General features: G+C 43.5%; 1 pseudogene; it reads right to left on the bottom strand.

The window, feature by feature from the left end:
• Nucleotides 1–658: 658 nt before the first annotated feature.
• LOC118937386 lies at nt 659–10,347 on the bottom strand (annotated as a pseudogene).
• Between the last annotated feature and the right edge of the window lie 1,089 nt (nt 10,348–11,436).

Here is an 11,436-nt window from a genome sequence, read left to right as displayed (position 1 = left end):
TTGTATTTCACCCAACAAATGAAGACTATGGCTATTTTGAAATTACAGATAAATATCATGATGTTTGCGAATATAATGGATTTTACTGAGATAAAATTAAAGGAATTAAATTGGAGTCACCTGATTACGCATTCAACAGGGCCTTCATGTATGCATGATAGGCCTATAAAGAGTTGTTTAGCCTGCATGTTAGTTCATTACTATCTGAAAACACATAGGCTAGCCTGTTTGCCTAATGGTTTACGCGTTCTTTTGTTCAATTTGTTTAACAATTTTAGCAACAATAGTCTTTAGAGGCTAAAGCCTATTGTGATCTTCCCAGCATATCCCTTCAAATAAATGATTTCATGCTGTAACGAAAACAACAATTTAAGACTAGCGTTTTATGATAAACCTGTTAATTATATTGAACAGGTCAGCAATTTATGATAAACCTGTTAATTATATTGAATAGGTCAGCGATTGAGAGGATTAAATTGGGCATAACTGCTGCGATGCCACTTGTTCCACGCAACGCGACGGCGTCACCAGATGGCTGCTTCAGGCGGATGGTTAAAAAAAACACACAAAAACAAGCGGAGGTCTTTGAAAGCCCATGTCACGTCTTCCAACCAATATCAGTGCACCATATAAAGCCACATAATGGACCCCACGCGGCACTGGCTTGTGTGATTGAGTCATTCAATTATTGAGTCATTATTTACCTACTGGTTTAAAAGGGCTTAAGAAATGCGTTACTCGTACAATTATGTAACTTTTAGGTAAATTCGTCCTTGGCTTCGAGATGGCATGTCATGTCACATGCAAGGTCAGATGCTGTATACTTTTTATTTGTAGCAGAGAAAATGACATTTTCCTTAGTCTTCATAAGGACTGCAGCCTTAATTAAGAGTGCATAGCTGAGACCAGGGCAATGTTGTACTACTGATAAAGTACTTCTGTTTTATACTCTGTCATCGTGCTGATTTTGTTGGCACACCTTCACTTTGCAGTAAAAATCAAGATAGGGGAGGGATGCTGGATTTCATGAGATGCTGATTAAAGTGGTGAGTGGATAAACTAACTGATGACTGGCAAACCAGCAAACTGCAGACCCCAAGGACAATCTCCTTGATTAGATCCAAGACTAAACAACCTCTGATGACAATTTACTGTTTCTTTAAACTGAAACATAAACAGGCTTCTTTCTAACTCGCACTCTGCACAAATGAAAAGGCAGGCATGTTTCACATAAATATGCACTTCCAAGACAGTTTTAGCACAAGTTTAGTTGATTTGACATGATACAGAGAAAATGCTATTATTTATTTCACATAACATTGCATATCAAATCCACCTACCTCACTGAAATAGCAGTGATACGATTGAGCACTTGCATGATAAAGGTGACATTTACATAATATCTACACTCAATATTTCTATAATGTATAGACAAAATTAATTCAATGTAACTTTTTTCTGTATAGTTCATGTCAAGACAAACATTCATGTGTCTTTTGACCCAATAACACATCTGCAGCGACAGGCAAATCCATACTGTAAAGGCCCCTCAGGTTAGAGAGCCCAGTTTTTGCTGTGTGAAGAACATTTCAGAGAAAGGAATGAAGTTTGAGGGAGTGGTCTCATGACTTGTCAGCCTAGGAGTACAGAAAACTGCCATAGCCCCAAAATATTACTGGAGCCAGCTACACAGGTTAACAAAATACACAGATGCTAAAAAACAACTTATCCTGGACAAACACAAGAGGCTTGATCGGTGTAGTGACCATGTTGGTTTCTGACAAAAACATTTTGACCAAAAAACAACAACACGTAATACAAGGCAAAAAGTCTTAAAGATCTTTTGAGAATGTAGCAGAGAACCTACGGTGTTTCTAGCAGCTAGAATTTCAGTCTTTTAAAGAGCATGTGTCTCAGAGGAACGGAAATAAATACAGTATCTACAAAGCATTTCATTGTAACACTGAATCTGTCTCGAAAGACACTAAGCAGAATTAGCGCTCGCCCGGCCTGAGCATCTACTCCGCCAGTTTGCGCTCAATTATTGATGGGCCCAATAAATGATTTATTCACCTTTCCCCCCTGTTTCAGTGAGACCCACTATCGTTTCTATTTCTAAGGTAACAGAGGGAACTGCTACACATGGCTTAGGGAGTATGGTGGCAGTACTTGGAGGCTCGGGTGTGGTTGTGGGAGGCCTGCTGCTGTCAGCTTCAGGCGTCTCTCCACGTCTGGTGCAGATGCTGCAGATACTCAAAGGCTCTCTCGCTCACGTTCAGGGCGGTGTGAACTTGCTGCAGGTTGGCCTCCCCTATCAACGACAGGCCGCAGATCCTAAAGTAGGCGTGCAGCGGGTCTGGAACAGAGACGAGGACCAGAAGAGAGAGGAAGGTAGGTCAGCCAAGTGACATGCCCCAGCACCCACACTGAAAGGGCACTGTGGCTTCGGTCACATTCCACGTTCGATTGCATTGCTGACGTTGCTTTAAATCAACTAATGGTTGGACGCTATGTCATCAACTGCGCAGTCAGGCGTCCGATTGCTATAGCATAAGATGTGGTTAGCTGTATGTTTGTAAATAACAGGAAGGCCCGCACACTGTTTATGCTCCAAATTCACCGCTTTGACAATGCTTCGATCCCAAATGGATCTTTGTCAGTTTTAACACCTTTGTGAGATCTAGCAGGTGCCTGCAATGTAGTCAGACTGAAATGTGACTAGGGGACTTTAAAAAATCATATAGAAGACAAGGTTCACAGCTCCTTTAACAACCTCACATTTGCCCGACATGAATTAGTGGCTCCACCTGATGGCTGTACAGTTCCCCCGAAAATATAATGAAATAACTAAGATATGGTTTTAAGAGAGAGCAACTCTAAGGTGCTGCCAAAACAGGATTAAATTGCATGCATCAATAACTGTCACTATGGACCACTTGTTATGAATAAATGTCACGACTTCCACCGAAGTCGGTCCCTCTCCTTGTTCCGGTGGCGTTCGGAAGTCGACGTCACCGGTCTTCTAGCAATCGCCGATCCACCTTTCACTTTCCATTTGTTTTGTCTTGTCTTCCCACACACCTGGTTTCAATTCCATCATTACATGTTGTGTATTTAACCCTCTGTTCCCCCCCATGTCCTTGTACGGAATTGTTTATTGTAGTGCTTGTGCACGTTATGCTGGTGTGTGACGGGTTTTGTTTACCCATTGATTTATTGTTCTGTTTACGGTGGTTTTGTTTATTAAACTGCACCGTTGTAAATCAGTTTTTGCTCTCCTGTGCCTGACTTCTCTGAAAATTCTGTGGAATTTTCTTGAAGGAATGCTGTACAAAACTTTAAGAACACCTTCCTAATATTGACTTTCGTGCACCCCCCCCCCCCCCCCCCCCCCCCCCCCCCCCTCCATGTAGGCATGGACTGTGGTGGACCATTCTTGAAACAGAAAAATGTTGAGTATGAAAAACCCAGCTGCGTTACAGTTCTTGACACCTACTACCATACCCTGTTCAGAGCCAGTTAAATCTTTTGTCTTGCCCATTCACCCTCTGAACGGCACACACACACACACACAGTCTCAAGGCTTAAAAATCCTTCCTGTCGCCTCTCCTTCATCGACACTGATTGAAGTGGATTTCACAAGTGACATCAATAAGGGATCATAGCTTTCACCCGATCAGTCTGTCATGGAAAGAACAGTGGTTCATAATGTTTTGTACATTCAGTGCATGTCTTCCATGATGACATACATGCTTTTAACTGCAATATTTAACTGAAATATTACACAAAATAATTTTAAAACAACTATTACACTTCACTGCATGCATTCTAACAATACTTTTGTGTGACAGTTCTCTCATATTGTTCCTTCTTTATTCTCATTCCCCTCCATCTAAATGACCTGAGAACCAATTCAACCAAACAGTTCCATTAACGTGAGGCCTGTTCCTTCCCCTGTGTCCTCATAAATTAGACATCCCTGCCCCTGGCTGTTGGCTTACTGGGCGTTTTCCATTGACAAAGGCCAACACTCCCTCCCACCCCATCTACACCTGTACAGAGCCAGAGTAACTTTACCTGGATGACTGTCTGGTCATTTAGTGAAGCCGCCCACCAAATGGTCCTGAGTGGACAGGATGTAGTTCCAGGTTCATCTCAAAATTAGTATACTGAAAGACGTCTAGGAGCTGAAAAGAGGAGAGGTTAGAATTAGGCCAGGAGGGAGGGAGGGAGGGGAGGGGAGGAGGGAAGGGAGGGGAGGGGAGGAGGGAGGGGAGGGGAGGGGAGGAGGGAGGAGGGAGGGGAGGGGAGGGGAGGAGGGAGGAGGGGGGGGGGAAATCACTGTGACACCTTAGAGCTAGAGCACACCAGCTTTTACTAAATAAAACAAGTTTTAAGTGAGAAGGAGGGGTTGGTCTGAAACCGAAAAATAAAGAAATTCAAGAGCGCCGCAATGCCTACACCACCCATGCTCTACCAAGGTTTTCCAGCGCACAGCTTTGACCTACTACAGCTATGTTGGTCTATTGTACTTCAAACAATGTGTATGCAGGATGCTTAGGATTCAAACATTTTCAAACAGCCTATGAATGCAAATCCCGCCTTCATTCCGCTTTGATCAACCTTTTCTCGACACTGTGTGAATCCGGGCTGATAATAGGTCACTTTGTTTTGTAGAGGAGCTGCTATGCAGTTCCTTGAAAATTTGAAGTGGGCTCTCCGGACAGCTCCGGCCCAAGTTGAGCACTGATCTTAAGGCAAAGTTTATCGTCAGAACATTCATAGGCGCATCGTTAAATCACTGAGCTGTTTCCCAAAACCATCGTCACTACAGTTACACTTGAAAACACTTGTCATTCACCAACTGCCTCAGACCCCTCGTAGAACGTTAGCGCTTTATACACAGAAGATCTCAGCGAAACATAGAATCAAGTTGCTGATCTGCATCTGTGACCGCCGATAAATTCAGAACAAAGTTGACTACAAAACACAGTTGCCAATGTCTTTGCCATCGTTATAAACAAGCAAAGGGTAAAAATATGCTTCAAATGAAAACCGAGATGACTGCATTAAAATATAAATATAAATGTACATAGCCTAAGCCGCCTCAATATTTGCAGCCATGGGTGATAATGTCTCTCTAGGAGTATCTAATGTTAAGGTAAGATTTTACTGCCGTTCTTTCGATCCCATCAGTATCGACACATGCTCTAACGAAGCACTTATTTAAAGCTCTCCCTACGTGGTGTTTTGGGAAACACCACTCTGAATTCTTCAGCCGTTTTAGAAACAATGCATTGTTAAAAACTCTGGCCCAGCACTCTGTCACCCAGCTGCTGTTTGCATTTCTCCATGACAGGCACATGCCCACAATACCATAGGGATAGCATGCATCTCACAGATGAGACCCTTTCCTTGAGCGTCACACGCAGTAGTAACATGTTTTGGGGTCATTTAGCAGTCATTCTTCTACAGAGCAACTTACAGTAGTGAGGACATGCATTTACATACTGTCCCCCATGGGAATCGAACCCACAACCCTGGCTTAGCAAGTGCCATACTCTACCAACTGAGCTAAACAGGAGCTACACAGGAGCTACACACCACACTCAATGCCACTTGCCTGCTTCTCCACGAACCCTAAGGCTATTTTAAAAACCACCTAATAAATTAAAATAAGTGTCTGTTGCAAGGGGGCTGACAAAAGTATAAACAAACAAAAAATGTCAAAATGTGTAATCTGAGGCAAACCCGCAATCTTCAGATGCACAGGTGGTAACTAACCAATACACTAACACATGGACCTAGAAAGACAATTTACAATGGACAGTCTGGAAGCGTTCGTTCATATATCAATATCCACTTGTGTATCTAGGGATCAATTCAAGACTCCTGTATATTCTCCGGTTCCATTAATCTCCATTGCACAGTGACCGCTGTGCAGTTGGCTAAACATGAGTGGTCAGGCAGCAAAGGTTACCATCTCGATTACAAACCCCGTTAGTAAGAGCTCCTATACCGTAAGATCATGCCACCCAGTCCCATTAAATGCACAGTGTTATGAATTTCCCTGCCGAAGGCGCTGTAGGACTATTTTCCAGAGTGTATGTTTGTTTATGTCTGGCTGGCGCCGCCTAGTCTAGTTCTCCCCCTCACGTGAGAGTTATCGATCACTCCCAGCTTCAGCCATTCAGGCTGTCCCAACTCTGTTAACGCACTGATCACGCATTCTCTGACCTGTTCACAGGACGTGCTACCTTGTCCCTGACCTGCTTTTTCGCTGTCTTCATCTCCCTCCCTCTCATACAGTGCCTTGCGAAAGTATTCGGCCCCCTTGAACTTTGCGACCTTTTGCCACATTTCAGGCTTCAAACATAAAGATATAAAACTGTATTTTTTTGTGATGAATCAACAACAAGTGGGACACAATCATGAAGTGGAACAACATTTATTGGATATTTCAAACTTTTTTAACAAATCAAAAACTGAAAAATTGGGCGTGCAAAATTATTCAGCCCCTTTACTTTCAGTGCAGCAAACTCTCTCCAGAAGTTCAGTGAGGATCTCTGAATGATCCAATGTTGACCTAAATGACTAATGATGATAAATACAATCCACTTGTGTGTAATCAAGTCTCCGTATAAATGCACCTGCACTGTGATAGTCTCAGAGGTCCGTTAAAAGCGCAGAGAGCATCATGAAGAACAAGGAACACACCAGGCAGGTCCGAGATACTGTTGTGAAGAAGTTTAAAGCCGGATTTGGATACAAAAAGATTTCCCAAGCTTTAAACATCCCAAGGAGCACTGTGCAAGCGATAATATTGAAATGGAAGGAGTATCAGACCACTGCAAATCTACCAAGACCTGGCCGTCCCTCTAAACTTTCAGCTCATACAAGGAGAAGACTGATCAGAGATGCAGCCAAGAGGCCCATGATCACTCTGGATGAACTGCAGAGATCTACAGCTGAGGTGGGAGACTCTGTCCATAGGACAACAATCAGTCGTATATTGCACAAATCTGGCCTTTATGGAAGAGTGGCAAGAAGAAAGCCATTTCTTAAAGATATCCATAAAAAGTGTTGTTTAAAGTTTGCCACAAGCCACCTGGGAGACACACCAAACATGTGGAAGAAGGTGCTCTGGTCAGATGAAACCAAAATTTAACTTTTTGGCAACAATGCAAAACGTTATGTTTGGCGTAAAAGCAACACAGCTGAACACACCATCCCCACTGTCAAACATGGTGGTGGCAGCATCATGGTTTGGGCCTGCTTTTCTTCAGCAGGGACAGGGAAGATGGTTAAAATTGATGGGAAGATGGATGGAGCCAAATACACGACCATTCTGGAAGAAAACCTGATGGAGTCTGCAAAAGACCTGAGACTGGGATGGAGATTTGTCTTCCAACAAGACAATGATCCAAAACATAAAGCAAAATCTACAATGGAATGGTTCAAAAATAAACATATCCAGGTGTTAGAATGGCCAAGTCAAAGTCCAGACCTGAATCCAATCGAGAATCTGTGGAAAGAACTGAAAACTGCTGTTCACAAATGCTCTCCATCCAACCTCACTGAGCTCGAGCTGTTTTGCAAGTAGGAATGGGAAAAAATGTCAGTCTCTCGATGTGCAAAACTGATAGAGACATACCCCAAGCGACTTACAGCTGTAATCGCAGCAAAAGGTGGCGCTACAAAGTATTAACTTAAGGGGGCTGAATAATTTTGCACGCCCAATTTTTCAGTTTTTGATTTGTTAAAAAAGTTTGAAATATCCAATAAATGTCGTTCCACTTCATGATTGTGTCCCACTTGTTGTTGATTCTTCACAAAAAAATACAGTTTTATATCTTTATGTTTGAAGCCTGAAATGTGGCAAAAGGTCAAGGGGGCCGAATACTTTCGCAAGGCACTGTACCTGCTGTCTCGACCTCTGAATGTTTGGCTATGAAAAGCCAACTTACAACTTCCTCTCTAGGAACCAAGGTTTCTTCCTAGGTTTCTGCCTTTCTACAGAGTATTTTCTAGCTACTTTGCTACTACATTTGCATTGCTTGCTCTTTGGGGTTTTAGGCTGGGCTTCGGTATAAGTGTAATGGGTTGAAGTACGGCCTGGGGAAGTATGGCCTGCTAAATGAAAGTCAATGCATACTATGAACATATTTGATTCATTTACTGGACCTTTCGCAAATAAAGCAGCATTAATGAACCATAAAGTGAGTGTACGCTGAAATATCCGCAGAAGTTCCAGCCCAGTTCCCGTTACCTAGAGTGTGGCGCCCACCCAGAAGGAGTAGCACGTGTCGATGGGCTTGTTGGGGCGGCCGTGGAAGCCGTTCTGCTGTCTCATGCACCAGCGGCATATCCTGTTCAGCTCACTCTCGCTGAACATCTCCTCTAATTTGCCCATCAGACACAGGGCGGCGACGGCACAAAATGTGGACCCACCTGACAGACAGACAGACAGACAGACAGACAGACAGACTGCTTAATGACAGGGGTTATCAGCCACCGGCACAGCACCACTATCAATCACCAGTTTTCCTTTTCAACTGTCCCAACATGAGCATCAGAGCTTTTGGATCACTTCCCAACTGCAGAGGTGTACTTGTGGGGGAAGATGAGGAGGCGGCGTATAAATCTGCCATGGCAGCAGCTCTGTGTGGAGGCCACTAACAATGAGGGAGAACCTTGCACTCGGCAGATAGTTAGGTGTATGTACCTACCTATTTGAGATAATATTAATAATCAAGCCCCCCCCCCCCCCCCCCCAAGGGTTAAATAAAGGTTATAATTTCCACATTTTTTTCTTAACTTGAATATAAATGCTTTGTGTAACGTCCCATGGTTTCATTACACAAATCTCTCTATGCAGTAGTTTAGCTAACCCTGGGGGATTCCCTGGAATAATAGGGCTTAATTGGAAGGAATTAAGAGGATATTTGTTCTAGTAAGGTTTTGGGCTAATGGCTAATCCCGCTCTAGACCCATAATATCAATCAATCCCGGGTGCTGCCTGCCATACTCGCCATGCGATTCCAATCCAGCCTCCTGGCCAATGCCATTGTCATATGACTGAGGAAGCAAAAACAACATTCAGATTATTAGGCAAACATAGGACCATGTGAGGGATAGATACCCATCACTGAAACCGTATAATAACTTGAAGATGGGGTGACATATGTGATCTATGAGGAAAGGCGAGATCGGGACACAAGCTGCTCAATCAATGCCCACGTGGAGCAATCCACGGCCACGTGTCCGCAGTGCTGCTTGCTAACTATACTAAACCACACTTCATACACACGCTTGATGAGGCAGACCAATATTGGCGACAATAACAATGAGGAAGTAACAATGTTGAAAGTAGTAATGTTTACTGTAGTGCCCCGCCCCAGGGGGTTCAAAGCCCACCAAATTTGGCAGCAAGAGGATTAGAGGCCTTCCCTCCCGTCTGGATCATATCCTCGATTTATAGGCGTCTGAGAAAACCCCCAGAGCTTAGGACCAGCGCTGCATGGGCTTCTTGACTGCCTCCGTGTCTCCATGTCACACCAGCCAACTGCATGGCCCCAAAACACACACACAGCTCAATGTAATCCATTACAGCCATCCAGACAGGAATACCGCTGCCTGCCCTCCAGACTGTACTATATATTTTTTTTTGTTAGATTACAGAGATGGGAAAGCAGGGGATATCACAGAGGAAACAATCACTATTATGAGGCCCAGCAGGACACAATGGTGCCTGGTCTCATCACCTCCATCTCACCATCCCCTTGTGACTTGGAGGGGAGGATAAAGTGAGAATGTAATAAAACTCAGGATTTGTGTAAACCGTTTCTCTCTGAAGGCTTTGACTGTAAAAGGTCAGGCGTTGGACTAGTAACCGGAAGGTTACAAGTTCAAACCCCCGAGCTGACAAGGTACAAATCTGTCGTTCTGTCCCTGAACAGGCAGTTAACCCACTGTTCCTAGGCCGTCATTGAAAATAAGAATTTGTTCTTAACTGACTTGCCTAGTTAAATAAAGGTCAAATAAATAAAAATCCAATGCACCTTCAAAAGAAGGCCACCACTGACACAGATGCTTGATATAGGTCTATCTCTATGACGTGTTGACTACAACAGAAATAAACACTGGGTTAAACCAATGTTGTTTTATACCCCAGTTTTACACTAGCAAGTAGTGGTTGAGGGCTGAACCCTTGTAGAAAAGACTGAGGAGGCTCAGTGCAACAGGCTGCTTGATGAAAGAGACAAAGTAAAACAACAAATTTACCATACTTCTCTTGATGTAGTCGATGGCCTTCTTGATGTCCATGCCCGACCAGTCATCGAGCATGTAGCAGATGCATGCTGCGCAGTACACAAACCTCAAGTCATTTTCCCTTCCAGTCTTTTCTACAAGGGTTCAGCCCTCAACCACTACTTGCTAGAGTGTAAAACTGGGGTTTAAACCAACATTGGTTTAACCCAGTGTTTATTTCTGTTGTAGTCAACACGTCATAGAGATAGACCTATATCAAGCATCTGTGTCAGTGGTGGCCTTCTTTTGAAGGTGCATTGGATTTTTTATTTATTTTACCTTTATTTAACTAGGCAAGTCAGTTAAGAACAAATTCTTATTTTCAATGACGGCCTAGGAACAGTGGGTTAACTGCCTGTTCAGGGACAGAACGACAGATTTGTACCTTGTCAGCTTGCCATGGCATAGAAACTTAAAGCAGACATTAAAGGCCTTTTTTGTACGTGTAAGGACGAGGTTTACTGTGTCAAAGGGTTTTACTGGTTAAATCAGGACGCAGTGATCTCTGACAGTGATCTCAACGCTGACATTGTTAAACAGGTTTCCCTTCACATAAAGCACAAAAAAACTATAAAGTACCAAACACTAACATTAGAAGAAAATAATACTTCATTGTCCATCAACCTAAAGACAACGGAAACATGTCTTTATGCTCACAACCCGACTCCCCCGAGGGATTGGAAGCAAATGGGTCAGCCGCAGTGCAGCGGCCCAGTAACAAGTGTAGATGGTTTAGTGCTTTGCTCAAGGCACTACCAAAGAACGTAACAGTAACTCATTGTTAGTACAGCTGGTAAATTAACTGCAGTGGAGAGTGACTAGGTGTTCACCTCCCGTCCTCTAGCTGCAGGGCTTTCAGGCCCATTAGACAGGCCTCCTTATTGACACGACTCAGGTCGTCGCCCAGTATGACCAGGCAGGCCAGGCCAGTGTACGACATGGCCACTGTCATACAGGTGGGATACTCCTAGGTCCTGAGGAGGCAATCCAATGCATTCTGAATAGGACTGCAATATGACGTCTGACTCCATGACAATTTTTTTTTTTAAATCCCCAACTGATTCAGCTGGCTTATAGACACTTATAAGCAGGCAGTTAATAATTATGTTGAACAAGGATGTGTAT

Source organism: Oncorhynchus mykiss, chromosome 11 (assembly GCF_013265735.2).
Source record: "Oncorhynchus mykiss isolate Arlee chromosome 11, USDA_OmykA_1.1, whole genome shotgun sequence".
Taxonomy (NCBI): domain Eukaryota; kingdom Metazoa; phylum Chordata; class Actinopteri; order Salmoniformes; family Salmonidae; genus Oncorhynchus; species Oncorhynchus mykiss.
Note: the sequence above shows the minus strand (reverse complement) of the source record. Positions and strands in the feature narration are given on the sequence as shown.